At 43.7% G+C, this 15,265-nt stretch overlaps 1 protein-coding gene across 45 annotated transcripts in view; it reads right to left on the bottom strand.

Annotated features, from left to right (window-relative positions):
- LOC135293390 (collagen alpha-1(I) chain-like) overlaps positions 1-15,265 on the bottom strand; it is a 406,941-nt gene that overhangs the window by 121,347 nt on the left and 270,329 nt on the right. For 8 of the 45 annotated variants that reach the window (XM_064407480.1, XM_064407473.1, XM_064407477.1 and 5 more), the window contains one exon: positions 4,332-4,399. The exons of 36 other annotated variants lie outside the window; for them this stretch is intronic. The gene's annotated coding sequence lies outside the window, so the exon portion shown is untranslated. Of the gene's footprint in view, positions 1-2,081; positions 2,980-3,725; positions 4,400-15,265 lie in introns of those variants that run through there. One more of the 45 variants, XR_010355487.1, reaches the window with a different exon arrangement.

Genomic DNA, 15,265 nt, shown 5'->3' with positions numbered 1-15,265 from the left:
ACATTGCTGTTTGCAGTGTGATGAGAGCTGCAAAGAGGTCACAGCTGGCTCTCAAAGCTGCTTGGAAAACGGAAGAAATTATGAATTCTTCTGTCATCTTCCCTTGTCTTTGTCCTCTCCACATTTGCTTTATCTCTCATTTGTGTCTTTCTGGTGAATCCATAGATGTATCCTCTCTGAGATAAGGTGCCTGTTGGCTTGGCTGGGCTCTCTAGTGACCATGGAAGCAATGACAGCAGTGGCTCAGCTCCTCCTGGTGAGGACTGGAGGCTGAACACTGGTCAGCAAAACCCCCAACATTCAGAGTAAGTGCTGCCAAAATTCACTGTCTGGGAAAGACTTGGAATAGATTGCACCTGGGCCACTAATTTTATTTCACAAAGAAAGCGGCTCACTAGTGTGAGAAAATAAAGGTTGGGTAAAAATAGGAAGAGGAGGGGAGAGGGGAGGAGTGGGGAGAAGAGAAGAGAAGAGAAGAGAAGAGAAGAGAAGAGAAGAGAAGAGAAGAGAAGAGAAGAGAAGAGAAGAGAAGAGAAGAGAAGAGAAGAGAAGAGAAGAGAAGAGAAGAGAAGAGACGAGACGAGACGAGACGAGACGAGAAGAGAAGAGAAGAGAAGAGAAGAGAAGAGAAGAGAAGAGAAGAGAAGAGAAGAGAAGAGAAGAGAAAGACCATTACTGTGCCCACCTGCTGCCAGTCAGGAGAAGGAGGGAGACATCAACCCTAAATAAAGTTCCTGCAGCTCATGAGCACATTGAGGGCAAAAGCAGAAGCACAGGAGGAAAATTTGGTGTCAAGGAAAAGCAACAGAGTCTTGAAACTATCTTTGGTGCCACCAATGGTTTGGGTCTCAGTCCTCAGGAGAGCAACAATAATTAATGGACTTGTGTGGATGGGCTTTAGAGAGTTGGAAATCCCTGGGAGAGCTATTCTCCAGGCAGAAAACTCAGTCTGCAACAGACAGTCAGGCCTGATTGTATTTCCAGATCAGTTCCAATGGGGACATGTGGCTGCTTTACCCTCCATGGTGCTTTGTAGGAACACAGACCACCTGGAGCATCAGGTCTGCTCTTCCCCTGCTTTATCTTTAGAGCCAGCCATCACTCTTTTCCTTAACAGCTGCGCAGAAGTCTCAAGTGATTCACATTTTCTTGTCTTGCTCTCTATTTAGTTACATCAAAATTTAGAAGCCCTGGTGGAACTTAGGCAAAAAGAAAGTAATTAAGACACCATTACTTTATTTGCAATCCCTGAAAATAAAGTGTAACCCAGTGTTACACTTCCAATTACATATTCTTATAAAACACATAAGTGCTAGAAAAGTTAGCACGTTATGTAAACAAAGCAGCTGGCCCAGAGGAAGATTTACCCTGTTGTAATTTGTTATCTTGGGGATTTTGCTCCATTAAATTGAGCACACAGTAAGAGAAATGACCACATCAGTGAACAAAAATTCCTCAGCAAAGGGAAAACACCAATAGATATAACACACAGCAACCTCTCTACACAGTGCACACTTGTGGCTGTAGTCACCTGGAATCAGATGGACTTTGAGCATTGTCCCCCAGGTTACTACATTTCCAGTGTATGTCAGAGATATTACCTTAAATCTTGGTCATTTTATGGCAATATTGTACAGAATCACATGACAGTATAAGACAGAGTTAAGGATAATAATATATTTTCTTAATGTTCTCATCAGGTCCTAAAACTTTAGTGATTTTTTTAAACTAAAATTAATATGCTACTTTTTTTGGGTAGTGTTTGAGTGCCTATAACTACAGCTGTCCACAGCAGTCATCTGCAGCAGAAGAATAAGGGTTATTCAGCTTTAATGTGTGATTCAGCCATGAGAAATTGGGTGTCTTTAACCAAGCTGATGCCAATGAAAACCTACTTTTAAAATAAGCCATTTCCATCAGTGAAGAAAGATGGCAGTGTAGTGAGAACATATTGTTTGGCACAACCAGACCCTATTAGGTCTGGCTATAGCCTTCCAATGGTATTATGAGCAAGACAGCTAATCACTCAGTGCCCCTGTTCCTCAGCTACACAATAAAGGTGATAATTCTTTGCCAGGCTATTCCTTTTTTTTTCTTGTCTCTTCAAGGCATAGACTGCACCATGTAGGACCATCCTAGAGTATTATTTTTATATCAGTAGTACCTTCAAATACAACACGTAGCTAACGCATCTTGGTTTGGTTGTTTTTACCAGAATAAAATAAAGGCTATTTTAGATTTAGCAAGGGCTCCATCATAGAATACAGCTGCTAAGCAAACCATCCATTTAGAATTACTTTTGGATTAAGATACATCAGCTTTTAAATTATTCCAACTTTTGAATGAACTCTGATGGCATTTTTTTAATGAAGGGTAAAATCTTCAGGTTTTACCTTTGTAAGGTTTCTTGCCTGGTTAGAATGTTTTAGTATATGGTCCCTGCTGCTCTAATTTTGGATATGCAAAGCATGGAGGGTGCTGGGTTTTTCTGGGTCAGGCAGACTCATGGCACATCATGCCAGAAGCAGTGGAGGAGATAGGAGAGGCTTTCACACCTGGAGGGGCCCTGGAGACATATGTGGACACAGACAGAGCCTGTGTGGTTCTTTCAGACAGAGGGATGGGCAGGATGGATATTCAGTTCCCGACTTTATGAACTAGCTTTTATTAAGCCAGAAATGTTTTTTAGCTTTGTAAATATTTTTACTTTGGCCTAGCTGTTTGTGTATTAACTTGGAAGATTCAACAAATTCCAGTCTATGCTTGTAAGGCTTGAATCACCATGCTGTCCTGGACCTTTACCTTTTTTCTTGCAGCTAATAAATGAAGACCTTTCTGTTCTCCACAAGACCACATGCCTTTTTTAAGGCAGCACATTGCTTCTTTTTCTTTCCTGCTTCTGCAGTTGTTTTGTAGAAGACAAGATGCTTTACAGTGAGCCACAGGGAGGCATATTTTCTTCCTAGATGTGGCTTTAACCTGCACAAGCCAAGCAACAAATGCCATGTTCTGTATAATTGTGGGAAAGTGGATGTAACTAATGATCAATACAAAGAATTGAACCATTTTTCCCATTTGCAAATTATCAATAAAAGGCCTGGGGTTTAATGATTTGCCTCTTGTTCCAAACTAATCAATCAGGGAAGAAACTGTAAATTAGTCTCAGCATATTCACTGAGCAGCTCTGGATGCTGATGGCTGGAAATTTTTCAGACAGGGCGAGTCCAAGAGGGGCATCAAGTGAACAGCCTTGGCAGGGTGCTGCCAGGGCTGGCCCCTGGGGAAACCAGCCAGATGAATTTTAAATCCTGCCCGGGGCAGTGGCCTCACCACACGTCCAGAGTCAGAGAACCTGCCAGTGCTTTCTGGTAGAGAGCAGAGAACAGCATCCCTGCTCTCCAGTACCTGACTGGGGACTTTACTGTGTTACCATCAGACTACATGTTGTGTGTGCTTTCAGACCTAATTACCCTGAATGTCCTTGCTGCATGGGGTTTGATATGCCAATACATTGGGGACCACCTGTCCCAGAGCCCTCCCACGGGATCTGCACACTTCTAAATAAGCAGTTTGGTATTGCCTGGAGTGCTCACAATCCACAAGAGTATCTAAAATGTGTTCCTCTGCCTCTTTTCATTTTAAATGCAAGCAGCACTTTAACATAAACACAGAAGTGTCCATTAGGTTTATATTTGCTCTAAAAATGCCTTTCAGATCATACTTACAGGGGGTTCTGGTGGGAAGCCAACTTCTGCCTCACTGTCCATCTTCAGCCTCTCTTCAGGTCCATTCAAGCCAAACAGAAATACCCAGGAACACACAAATCTTTATGCATGTGACTTCTCATCAAAATGGTAGCTCTCCTCTCTGGGTATGGCTCTTCCTCACCATACAGTAGGTTTTGGGTTTGTGATAGTTGTCAGGTTTGGAAGCCCCCCAGAGCTGTATTTTAGGATTTGAGATATCCTGTGTGGCATGAGACAGCTGTGGGCTGGCTGCTGGCACCTTGTTCCTCAGCCTCAGCTGGGTGGAACTGGCGGGGACCATAAGGGCTGAGTAGCAGAACTGAGGCTTTCAGTGCAGGGACCTTCCTGACTGAGAAGGATTGTCATTTCTGTGCAACTTCCCTTTAAGTGTCTCTTTAGCATTGCCCTGGGTTTTCAAAGGTTTTAAGGTTATCCACATGACTAAGATCAAGCTGCTGGTAGCATGTCTTTGCTGAATATAGCTGTGCAGTCCTGCAGATAAATACCTGACTCCTCCAGCCAGGTAGGTTATCCCTCCATGTCTAATCTGTCACAAAAGATTTGTGTTTGAAAGCAAAATAACAGTTTTCTTACTTTATTTTTTATTACCGTAAATCTGTCAAAGGCAGGCAGCTGGAGCAGAGCTCTACATCCTGAGGGGAAAGAAGAAAAAATATTGTTTTGATGGGAAACTCAGCTAAATCGTTTAAATTAAGAATTACTGACACTGTGGCTGCTGGAGGTGCAAATAGAACATCTAACTGCTTGAAACAAGAGTCTGGAAAAAGTCAGAGAAATTGTGTAAAAAAGAAGTTGTGCATAATACTCCCTCTTCTCTGGTGGTTGGTAACCTAAGGTTTTTCTCAGCAAAACACCACAGGCTATTGTATGGAGAGGAAATGGTCGATTTACTGTTGAACCATAGGGCTGGACTCTGAAGAAGCAGTGGATAGGATGTAACTGAGTAGGAAGGGGAGGCTGAATTTTCAGATTGTGTTATCTAATGCCTGTGTGTGTGCCCTCCCAGCCAGGAAACCTCAGCTTCACGCAGCAGCACCCGTTTCAGTGGTGAGAAAGAACTGCCTCACTTGTCCAAGGGCCCTTTAGCCCTGCTGAGAACTGCTTTACTGCATAAGCAGGCTCCTGGAAGAACACTGAAGTGTTTCTAATGAAACACATGAAAGCCTGGACAAATTGGTGAAGATGGTACAAAATGATGCTGCAATTCACTGCAGAAGGCTCTTTCCCTCCTGAGCAAAGACCAACGTCCTGAGCTACAAGGGGAATCCACTGCAGCACTTTCCATCAAAGTTAAAGTCACAATTTAGAGTTAGACATTCACCTTCACTACGTAATTAAATAAAGACATCAGCAAGAGCTTCAGCAGAGACAGCACCCTAACTTTAAAGACAAAAAGGTGGATGCAAAACCCTTGTGTATGTGAAATGGCAATATTGATTGCAGACTGGATGTGAGGGAGCAAACCAGCAGTATGACTGAACAAGGGTGTACATGCCTCACTATTTATGATAATTAACATCTGAAGGTCAAAGTGACTTAGATGCAATTTTCTGTATTGATCTCAAAACTCTTTACAAAGGAATATTAATTCTTTAAATAAAACTTTCCCTCCCTTCTGCACGTGCAGCCTGCAGGATAGTGGGAGCTCTGCACATGTATCCTGAGTGAACACAGCCCACCTTTGGATGGCATCCCAAGCATGGCAGTCATGCTGACCTAGGAAATGTGAGATTATTATAACCCCCCAAATGAGTTTGCAGTAATCACTCAAAGACAAGAAACTATTTTTTATGAACAGAACACAAGACATTAAACATTTCATTAATGACAGCTTCACATTTCTTTGAAGTCATTATGATTAGAGACTTACGCATTTATGAAATTGCTTAGATTTCAGTTTCTCCTTCACTGGTCACAAAACCAAATCTAATATTATTTTTTTTTCCTCGTGTAAATTCACCCTATCCAGTGTGGTGCCTCCAACAAGGCACACATTTCATTTTTATTAGCTGGGCAGTGTGAGTCATGCTATTAATCGGTATCAGCGGCAACACATCACCAGACTGTCCTTTGCTGCACAGCCTATATTTAGAAAGGGAATGAAACTGCTGCTGGGTTATATAATGATGCAGCTATTTATAGATCTCCATTATACCTAGAGAGCACCATCGTGCCATCTGAGCTGAGAGCAGCCAGCCTGACAGAGGTGTGATTATAGATTCGTCATCTTCCCGACCTTTCCCCCAGACACTGTTGCAGCTTTGTTTACCTCGCCATTATTTCTGTTTACTTCACCTGCAGTACATGTAAATTCCTCTGTTCAGAAAAAAACCCAAAAAAACAACAAACCAACCCAAAACCCCAACATTTTAGAACCTGTGATTACTTGTGGGCAGGTGAAACAGTGCCACAATACAAAACAAAAACCAAAAATTCCCTACATTTTCATTTACCTTCCTTTTCAATTGCATGAAACTCGTCAAATGGACTTAAAAATACCCATATTTCTAGTAGTACTGCACTAAAATTTTCAGATTCTGAGTTTTTTCCACTTTTCTCTTTTAAACTGATTTCTAGTGGCTGTGAGTAGAAAAAGCAATAAGAAACCTGACTTTTTGTTGGGCCTGAGCAAACATAAGGATGGGGGAGTCAAGCATTTGTGTTGGAGATAAAAATGTGTTTTTTGCTGTATCTAGCATGTCTCACCACAAAACACTGGTTCAGTCCTGCACAGCAGTTAGTTCAGACAGCATTTTCAGACAAATAGCTGCAAAGCAGATATTAACAATTTAAGGTGAGTTACAAAGAAGGGTCAGGGCATGGTCTCTCTGTTTGCACATCTAAGGCATTTCAGACCTTGGATGTTCATTTGTAAATTTTCTTGAGTTGTAATTTTACTTGTAGAATAGTAAATAGAGCAGATTCCTGCCCTGGCCTCTTGGTGCCCACAAGCAGAAGGCTGAGCCCTGGCTGGAGCTGCTGAAGCAATAATCTCACTGCTGCACTTAGCTCACACCGAGACACGGTGTCATTCCAGTAGGCTCTGGCTGGAAAGCATTAGGCCTGGAGCTGGTACAAAACTGGGAGCAGTGTCAGGTGCACCAGAAAGCCGTGCTGACATCCAGAGGGACCTCACCAGGCAGGAGAAAGTGGCTGTCAGGAACGTCGTGAAGTTTAACCAGGGAAAGTGTAAAGTCCTGCCTCTGGGGAGGAAAAACCTCAGGCACCAGAACATGCCATCTGAGTCCCAAGCATCTTTGCAGGGAAGGATGAGGGGTGCTGGTGGACACCAGCTTTGACAGGAGCCAGCAATGTCCCTGTTTGTAAAAAAGGACAATAGCACCCTGGGCTGCATTAGGAAAAGTGTCACCAGCAGATCCAGGAAAATGACTCAGCCCTGGTGAGACACACCTGGACTGATGGGGGTTGAACTTGACCATCCCTAGAGGTGTTCTCTCACCTCAGTTTGTCTGCAGGCCTGGGGAGGCTGTTCCTGAGCTGCAGAGTCACTGCCTTGACCTTTAAGGTCCCTTCCAACACAAGCCTTTCTGTGACTCTGCAGCTGTTGAACAGAACAGTGTCAGCAAGGGACACTGGGTGCCAGGCACTGCTTGCTGGAGGAATCCATGGCAGTCATTGGAGTGGATCCTCTGTGGATCCTTTATGCAGTGAACAGACAGGGTAAGGCATGTCAGAATGGATCCCTGGGACCAGCAGCAGAGTTACCAAAACCAGAGTTACTCTGGTTTTCAGCTGCTGTCAGATGCCTGCCTCCAGGAGGGATGCAACACATGCTCTGGAGTTGTGCAGCTTCCTATCAGTAAAGCAGCCAGATGCTTGTCCTGCTGTGCTATAAATCACCAGTTAAAGCTCTCCACCAGGCTGTGGGAGATTTGGATCTGTCCCTTCCTCTGCTCCCAGGAATTTATAGTCCTGGGGATGACTGAGGGCTGCTCAGAGTAATGCTGGTTGAAGCCCAATTGCACACAAATAGTCAGGAGAGACCAGTGACAAGCTGTTGTATTGGCTAAAAGTAATCAGCTCCTACCTGAACAAGTCAAATGCATTTTCTTCCAGCTTCCTGCTTTTCCATGCATTTGTTTCTTCCCAGCCCATGGAAGTCTGTGCACCAGAGTGAAGCACAGGGAACCCAGAGCAGCAAGTCCAGGTGTCTTTGTGTTGTCTTTGATTGTGACTGTGCTTGGCAGGGTGTAAAGTCCAGGTGCTGCTTTTCAGCTGCTGTGTGCAGGCTGGGTTACCTGGTGCCAGGAGCAGGACAAGGCAAACAGGGAATGCACCAAGGCCTGCATCTGGCAGCAAATGTGCTGATGTCTAATAAGACAAGAACTTTCCTCTGTCTCCTTTTCTCTTTTTGATCTTTCTTTTCTTATCTCCCCCTCTTCTCCCATCAGGGTGTTAAATGTGTCTCTTTTAATTCTATTCAGATACCCAATGTTCAGAGAGCTTGCAAAGGTACCATACTCTTCGAAGCTCTCTCACAGCTGATTGAAATCAGCTACTGACTCAACAGTTTTCAGACAAAGACAGTCAGTGCAATCACATACACATCAAGAAACCAGAATTAAAAATATTTCCTATAGGCAACTATTCCTGTTACCTATACTATATTGCTATTGCCTAGTACCTATGGCTAGAGGTGGTTTTTGCTACATTTGCAACAGTCCACGTCATCAAAATGTGTCATCACAGGCCACTGTTTAGAGCAAGCACAATAGTTCCAGCTCACATCATCATGTTCTATTTAAAGTGCTTAAAAGACTAACCATCAGGCATCAGCCTCTTTACTGCAATTATAAGCAGCTTGTTTCTGCAAATTGAGATAGGTAATGATGCAAAGACCTGATGGAATGGCACACATTTTGTTCCTGGCCAGGGTTGCATTTCTCTCAGGCCCCAGGATTTATAAAATTCCCTCATCCCCTTTAGCCTGTACATGCAATGCATGCATAAGTATCACAAGAGAATTAAAATATGAAGGGGGGCACCATCCATGTGATGGCCATTAAAATATGGTCACTGACCAAATCCCTTAATATACTGAGTTACTGCTGTTGGCTTTAAATACACTTTGGAGAGGATTAACTGCAAACCATGTTAAACCAAGGGCATATCTCTCATCCTCAGCTGCCACAAATGGGATGTAAGTTTTGCATGCAGAAGAAAGGAGAAGGATTTTGACAGCTGGAGATGCTTATCTTTCCACACCACAGGGAAGGCTGGACAAGATGCTGCCTGCCACCTTTCCAGGCTGACATTATCTACACATCAGTGAAGGTGCTGAATGTCAGTCTGTGATAACTGGGGAGCACCTGCTTCCATATGCAGAGGAGCTTGCCACCACACAACAGCAGCAGATAATGTTCTTTGAAGTGGGGCAGGGGAGGCAAGGCACAAAGCATGCATTCAGAATAGGCACCATCCTCACAAATTAATTTGAGGACTGTTTATTAAAATATGCAGTAACATTGCAAATGCCTATGTTAGCTGGCAATCATTATCCATCATATTTAATTAATCCATTGATATTTAACTTACTCTGAGCTTCCTGTTAATATACAGAGTTTGATTTATTGTGGCAGGTATTGAACAGTAAAAAAATATTCGAACTAAGACAATAGGTCAAACTGATGTGAAAGACAAGAACTGTTGCTGAAATGTAAGAGCTTTTTGATGCCCTGGAAGGCATTCAGGCCAACCTGTCCTGACTGGAGGTGGTACAAGCCCAAGATGTTGAGCCATTGCAGAGGGGGTTGTGCCATTTTGTCAAAACTTGATGCACATTTGAGGTCCAGAATGTCTCTCTGTTTAGAGAAGAAGCTTTTCCAGAACCTACAGAGAGGTTCTCAGAATATAATGATTAAAAAACAATAATACCCCCACAGGGTATTGTTGTGGTGTAATATTACACTGTGGACCTTGTTTGTGTGTCGTGCTGTATCTCAGCAGCTGTGTCCTCTTGTGGTGTAGGGCACTGCTCACGCTCCTTCACAGCAAATATGTGCCTTCTCTATCCAGACAGTCTCTTCCAACAGGGATGCAGCAAAAGTTCTCAGTTTTTCCTCCTCACTGTGTAATTGTCAATGTGAGATGCCTGAGACCAGGCTGCAGCAAGGCCAGGTAAAGAGTAACACCCAAAACTTCTTTTTCTGCTGCAACATAATGAAACTAGGGTAAGACACAGGATAAAAGCAGGTAAGGGGGAGCCTTATCTCTAGCCCTGGGATTTACTCAGTCAGTCACTCACTCAAGGAGAAGAATAGTCAGAGGTTGCTCCCCATTGCAGGGACTGATGATGCATTTTTGCAGCCCACAAGAAATTGTTCCCCCTTCTCTGCCAAATGAGCAGCTCTATTCCCATGTGAATGGAGGCAGGTACACTCCAGAGGTGGGTAGCAATTTGAGCATGTAACCACATTTAGAGTGCAAATCACCCAAACACTTAGGTTGGAAAAAACCTTTAAGATCATTGAGTCCAACCATTAACCCAGCACTGCTAAGTCCACCACTGAGCCATGTCTCTTAACACTACATCTACACATTTTTGATATTTTTCCTCCACTGTCTAGAGCATCCTGTTCCAATGCTGGTCTACCCTATCAGTGTAGAAATTTTCCTAATAATTTCAATACAACCATACTGTCTATATAGGTGATTGGCCCAGGAGAACTCTTTCTTGACCAGACCAAATGTTGGTGTCTACTACAGGTGAACCCCCTTGCTGACTTGACTGAGTAGTGTCAAGGTTCATGTACTTAAGTGCAGCAAACCATTATTAAATTATTCTGGTGTTATGTCCTGTTCCCATCAGGAGTCTGAGGTCTTCCCCAAGCTTCACACGACCTCAGCCAGCCCTGTGTGGGTGTCTTGGCTACCCTTCGGCATCTCAAGTGGAACCAGGATGTGATGCTGGGGAGCTGAACTGGAGCATGACCTCCCTCTGCTTATAATCAGGGTCTGGGCGTGCTGTTCACATCTTGACACTTCACAGACCACGCTCAGCTTTAGCTGTCACACCCTGCCAGCACGGTCTCACTGCCACTGTTTCTCACTGGCAAACCCTTGGTGACCTCCCTCTCAGACTGTAGGTTTTTCACTCCTGGTGTCCCCAGCTGGCAGACATAGCACCCAGACCCTACAAGTCTCTGAACTCCAGGTTGTAGCTTTGGCTTGCAGATTTATGGAGTTACAGCAGCAGGAGGAAAAAGAACAACCTTCAACTCCTCATGAGAACAGAGCCAGAGGTATGGGGGGAGGGCAGGGGTGAATGGGCAGTGCACAAGGTGTGGCAGCAAGGTCTCATTGCTTTTACATACCAGGTCTCTTGGCAGACCTGCTTTTCTTTAATCACTGTTGAGTGTATTCTCAGTGTAATGTCTACAAATGATCCTTCAAATGTATAAACAATTTTTTTTGTATAATAGACACATAGGTAGTAAATAGTGATTGCTCATTCCTGCTTAAGTACTGGAGGGAGATTGAGTGGTTGGGAATAGCTGCAATAATGGGTTTGAGGTCAGGATCCTTTGAGATTTTGAAATATTTCACCAGGTTTTTAACTAGCCTTAGTATACTGGCTCTCCCTGTCCCCAATTAGTGAGCTTTGTATTTCGGGATTCTGCTATGCATAAAAGTTCTGCTTTACCTAAAGGAAAATAAAGCTGCCCTTTAGCAGATATATTGCTTTTCAAAGCAAATTGGTTTCACTATATTTGGAAGCCCATATGTGCTGAAAAAAAGCCCTTTAACTGAGAAGTTACTCAAAGCCCATAAAATGAACGTAGAGTAAATGTTCATGAGCTCAAACCAGGGAGCTGTTTCATTGAACTGCAGGAGACATAATACAACTGTAGAACATTGTTTTCTCCTTTTCTTCACTTTTTGTTCATTACTATTCAAAGCAGGTGCTATCTAATGGTAGAAACAAATTTTCAAGCTATATCCCTTCTGAGGTGTTTTCAAAATTGATACAATGCAAATTAGGCAAATTCCAAGGCTTCCCTCAGCTTTTCAGCTCCCTGGTTTTAAAGTCTCCTGTTATACTGCAGAGCTGGTTTAGAAGTAGCAGATCCTTTGTGGCACTGGGCTTGGGGCACTTCTTGGGTCCATATCTATGCCTCACATTTTGCTTGGACCTTAGGAGACCAGGGAGGGCCCAAGGACAGTTCTGGGCTACTGAGCTTCAGAGAATTGCCAGAGAGCTGGACCCTGGTACCCCTGATGAGCTCTCAGATCCCTCATGGTGAAAGCATTTCCCAGAGCTGGAGCTGCGTGGGTGTCTGTTCTTAACATTCCAGGGATTTAGAAAATAGGCAAGAGCTGAGTTACCCTGGGATGGGAGAGCTCCCAGAGAGCCCTGCCTGAATTGTCATGCATTGTGCTTCACAGCTGGGAGAAGCTGCCCTCCTCTCAGACACAGAGGGACATGGAGAGCCTTTTATTTTGGGGACAGAGAAATGAGCAAGTGTGACTTCACAAGGGAGACTCCTTAATGATAAAATCTTTACAGGGCAGATCAGGACTGCTCCTTTGCACAGACAAGGAGCTAGCTTGTGAGCCACACAATATTTTGGTAACACAACTTTCCATGTTCAGCTCACATTTTCTCCTTCCTCCAGAAGCATTCTAGTTCCTCTGTACACTGCTCATTGACTGAGAAAGTGAGACACAACACCTTCCTCCCTCACTTCTAGGATAATTTATTGCTGATACCAGAGAAAGCTCAGCTTCTCTTGCCCTGCCCTTGCATGTCCCTATTCCTCTGAATTATTGCCTGAGGTGCTGAGACAAGCTCTCCTCCCTTTCAGTCTAAAAAAGGACTTTCTTACCAGCAAGCTACAGCTGAAGTTGTGTGGCTTTCCTTTCTCATTTCATCTGGAGCTGGTTAGGGACAAATAAGGATGAGGTGACAGCTCTGAGTAGCTCCTGGGAGAAGGAAAGCTGAATAAGCTGCAGGGAAGAAGTGATATTTTGTCTTCACAGGACTTCAGTAGGCAGGGTAAACAAAAATACTGCCCTAGTAAGTTAAACCTGGGAGAACTGGTGAGGTTTAGCTGTCACAACCATCTGCCTCACCTCTCTCGTGGAAGCTGCCTCTCCAGCTGAATGATTCATGAAGCACCTCAATTTACAGCTTGGCATAGTCATAGGAATTAAAATTAATGTGCACTGGCTTTGATACATTAAGCTGTAAGTGCAGCATTGCAGAGACAGAGACACATCCCAGTCAGGGTGTGCCTGATGTAAGGAGGAATACTTGGCTCTGCAAGGAGTGCAAGATGGTTCCTGAAAAGAAGAAACCTGTCAGCCTTCCTAGTACCATCCATACCAAATATTTGCCAATAACTTTACCACCCCCAAGCTGTTTTTCCTGTGCCCTCTCCAAATAAAATGTTTTCTCAAAAAAAAAAAAAAAAGGATAATTGGAAATATTTTTAGATTATTTGGTTGAAAACTTGTTTCCTCAGCAAAACTTGTATATTTTTTCTGTTTCTTTCTGAAAAGTTTTAAGACCCTGAATTGCAATTGTCTGTAAATAGAACACCTCTAACAGGCAGTTTTTACTAACATAGTCTGCTTTGGTTTCATGCAAGGAAGTGTCATGGATTGTAATCACCTTATCAAGAGGAATGAACAATTATACTCATCACTTCCATGTTATCTGAGATGATCTTGGAATAAATTTCAGGTTTTACTGGCATCAAGATCCATACAGCAGAATCATGGATAGGATGGATGAGCTGAATTAGGTATCTCTTCAAAATCCACATTGGGTTTGATCTGCCAGGTATGCCTTGGGAAGTCATGGCTAAAGGAATGTAGTTTGTTCCTTTCCAATGTACCCAGTGAGTGAACTCAAAACCTTAAAAGGCTTTGGGAGGGCAGCCCCTGGGGTTTCCTGGGACTTGGAGATAAACTAGGCAGACTCTAACTACACTGAGCTGAAGAGAGAGGACAAAAGAGGATGTAAGAACTCTGAAAGAAAACCAGAATAATAAAAGTTTCCTTTGAAAAATTATAAAGAGAAAACCAAACAAACATTAAAAAACCCAAGTCTCTTAAGATAATTGCATTGCATCCAGCTGGTGTTGTGAATGATTTAAGGACAGATTCAAGTTCCATTGCCTTGTTTTCTTTCCTTCCCCTCCTTCCCCCATTCCCTCCTCTCCCTGCTCCCCAGACACGCATGCTGTGCCCTCAGCAAGCCAAGTGTGAAATAGCTGCCTTCACTCATGTGTGACCTGCATCAGCCCTCCGGGAGCGTGGTGGGGAGGGAGTTTTTCCTCCTGATTGTTGAATGCACAGGGTCATAGGCAAGACCTGCAAAGACAGCTATATTGTCTCATCTTCTGTGTGTGAGGCCCACAAGTTCTCTCACACAAGTACTGAGAATTATGCCACCAGGGCCTTTGGGTTGCATCTGTTCTGCTCTAGAGCCAGCTGCATAATGTTACAGTGATGGTAAATGCTTCAGGGCTGTGGGAGCTGGAGCAGAAAATGCCCTGGGGATCACTGGTAGGGGATCACCTTGCCCTCTGCAGCGCATGCTCTCCCATAGCTTGTTCAGGATAAAGTAGAAAAGAAGGAATCCACATATCCCTGGTATAAAATAGCAGTCTCCTTTTGGTGTCATGTGCATGTCTGAGCCACCTAAAACATGCCACCTATTTTATTATTCTGTATGCCTCTGGTGTACAATTGCTGTGATTGTGAAGACAGAGTTATTTTTTGCTTAGGAGTGATTTTTCTAAAAGAGAAAGTGGTGATAGCTCTCCTGTTACCCACTGCTGCTCCCCAGAATGTGAGCTTCTCTAATATAAACCAAATCTTGCAGTGACAGGGAGCTGAAGCAGCCCAACATGGCACATACAAAACTGAAAAGTAAATGGAAATTGCAGCTTTGCTTTTATCAGCTTGCAGACAGCTGATTCTTTTTTGTCTTGGCCAGCTGAAGAGCCCCACCTCTTTTCTGCCACAATAGATCTGGAGGCTAAGAATAGACATGGCAAGTTCCTCTGATAGGCTTTAGTGGTGTCTCTTGAGAAAAAACGGGCAATCACCAGTCTGTCAGGTTAAGACTGAGAGAAAGCCAGCCCAGGAAGCACAGGGTGAGCATATTGATGAACTGCCTTGTTCAGCATTTGTTTAGGTGCCACTTGTTGCTGGAGAGGTTTTGCTTTTCTCTCCTGTGCTTGATTGCGTCAGCGTGTGATGCTTTCCTTGCTGCTTCCTTCCTCCTCCTCAGAAAATAAACAAACAATTAAGTTTACAGACATGCTTATCAGGGTGGCAGGGTTGGATTAACTTACAAAAAATAAAAATTTCATGGTGTGCTGGAGACAGACAGGGAAAACAGAGGAGCACTTCAGAGGCTGTGTTTGTGCAGTGCTGTGAGCAGTCAGAGTGTGTCACTTTGACCTCAGCAATCAGCAGGAGCCTCCTGCAGCAGAGCTCAGAAACCCTCATTCCCTACTCTGGGG

The sequence above is a fragment of the Passer domesticus genome, chromosome 2 (assembly GCF_036417665.1).
Source record: "Passer domesticus isolate bPasDom1 chromosome 2, bPasDom1.hap1, whole genome shotgun sequence".
In the NCBI taxonomy this organism is placed as follows: Eukaryota; Metazoa; Chordata; class Aves; order Passeriformes; family Passeridae; genus Passer; species Passer domesticus.
Note: the sequence above shows the minus strand (reverse complement) of the source record. Positions and strands in the feature narration are given on the sequence as shown.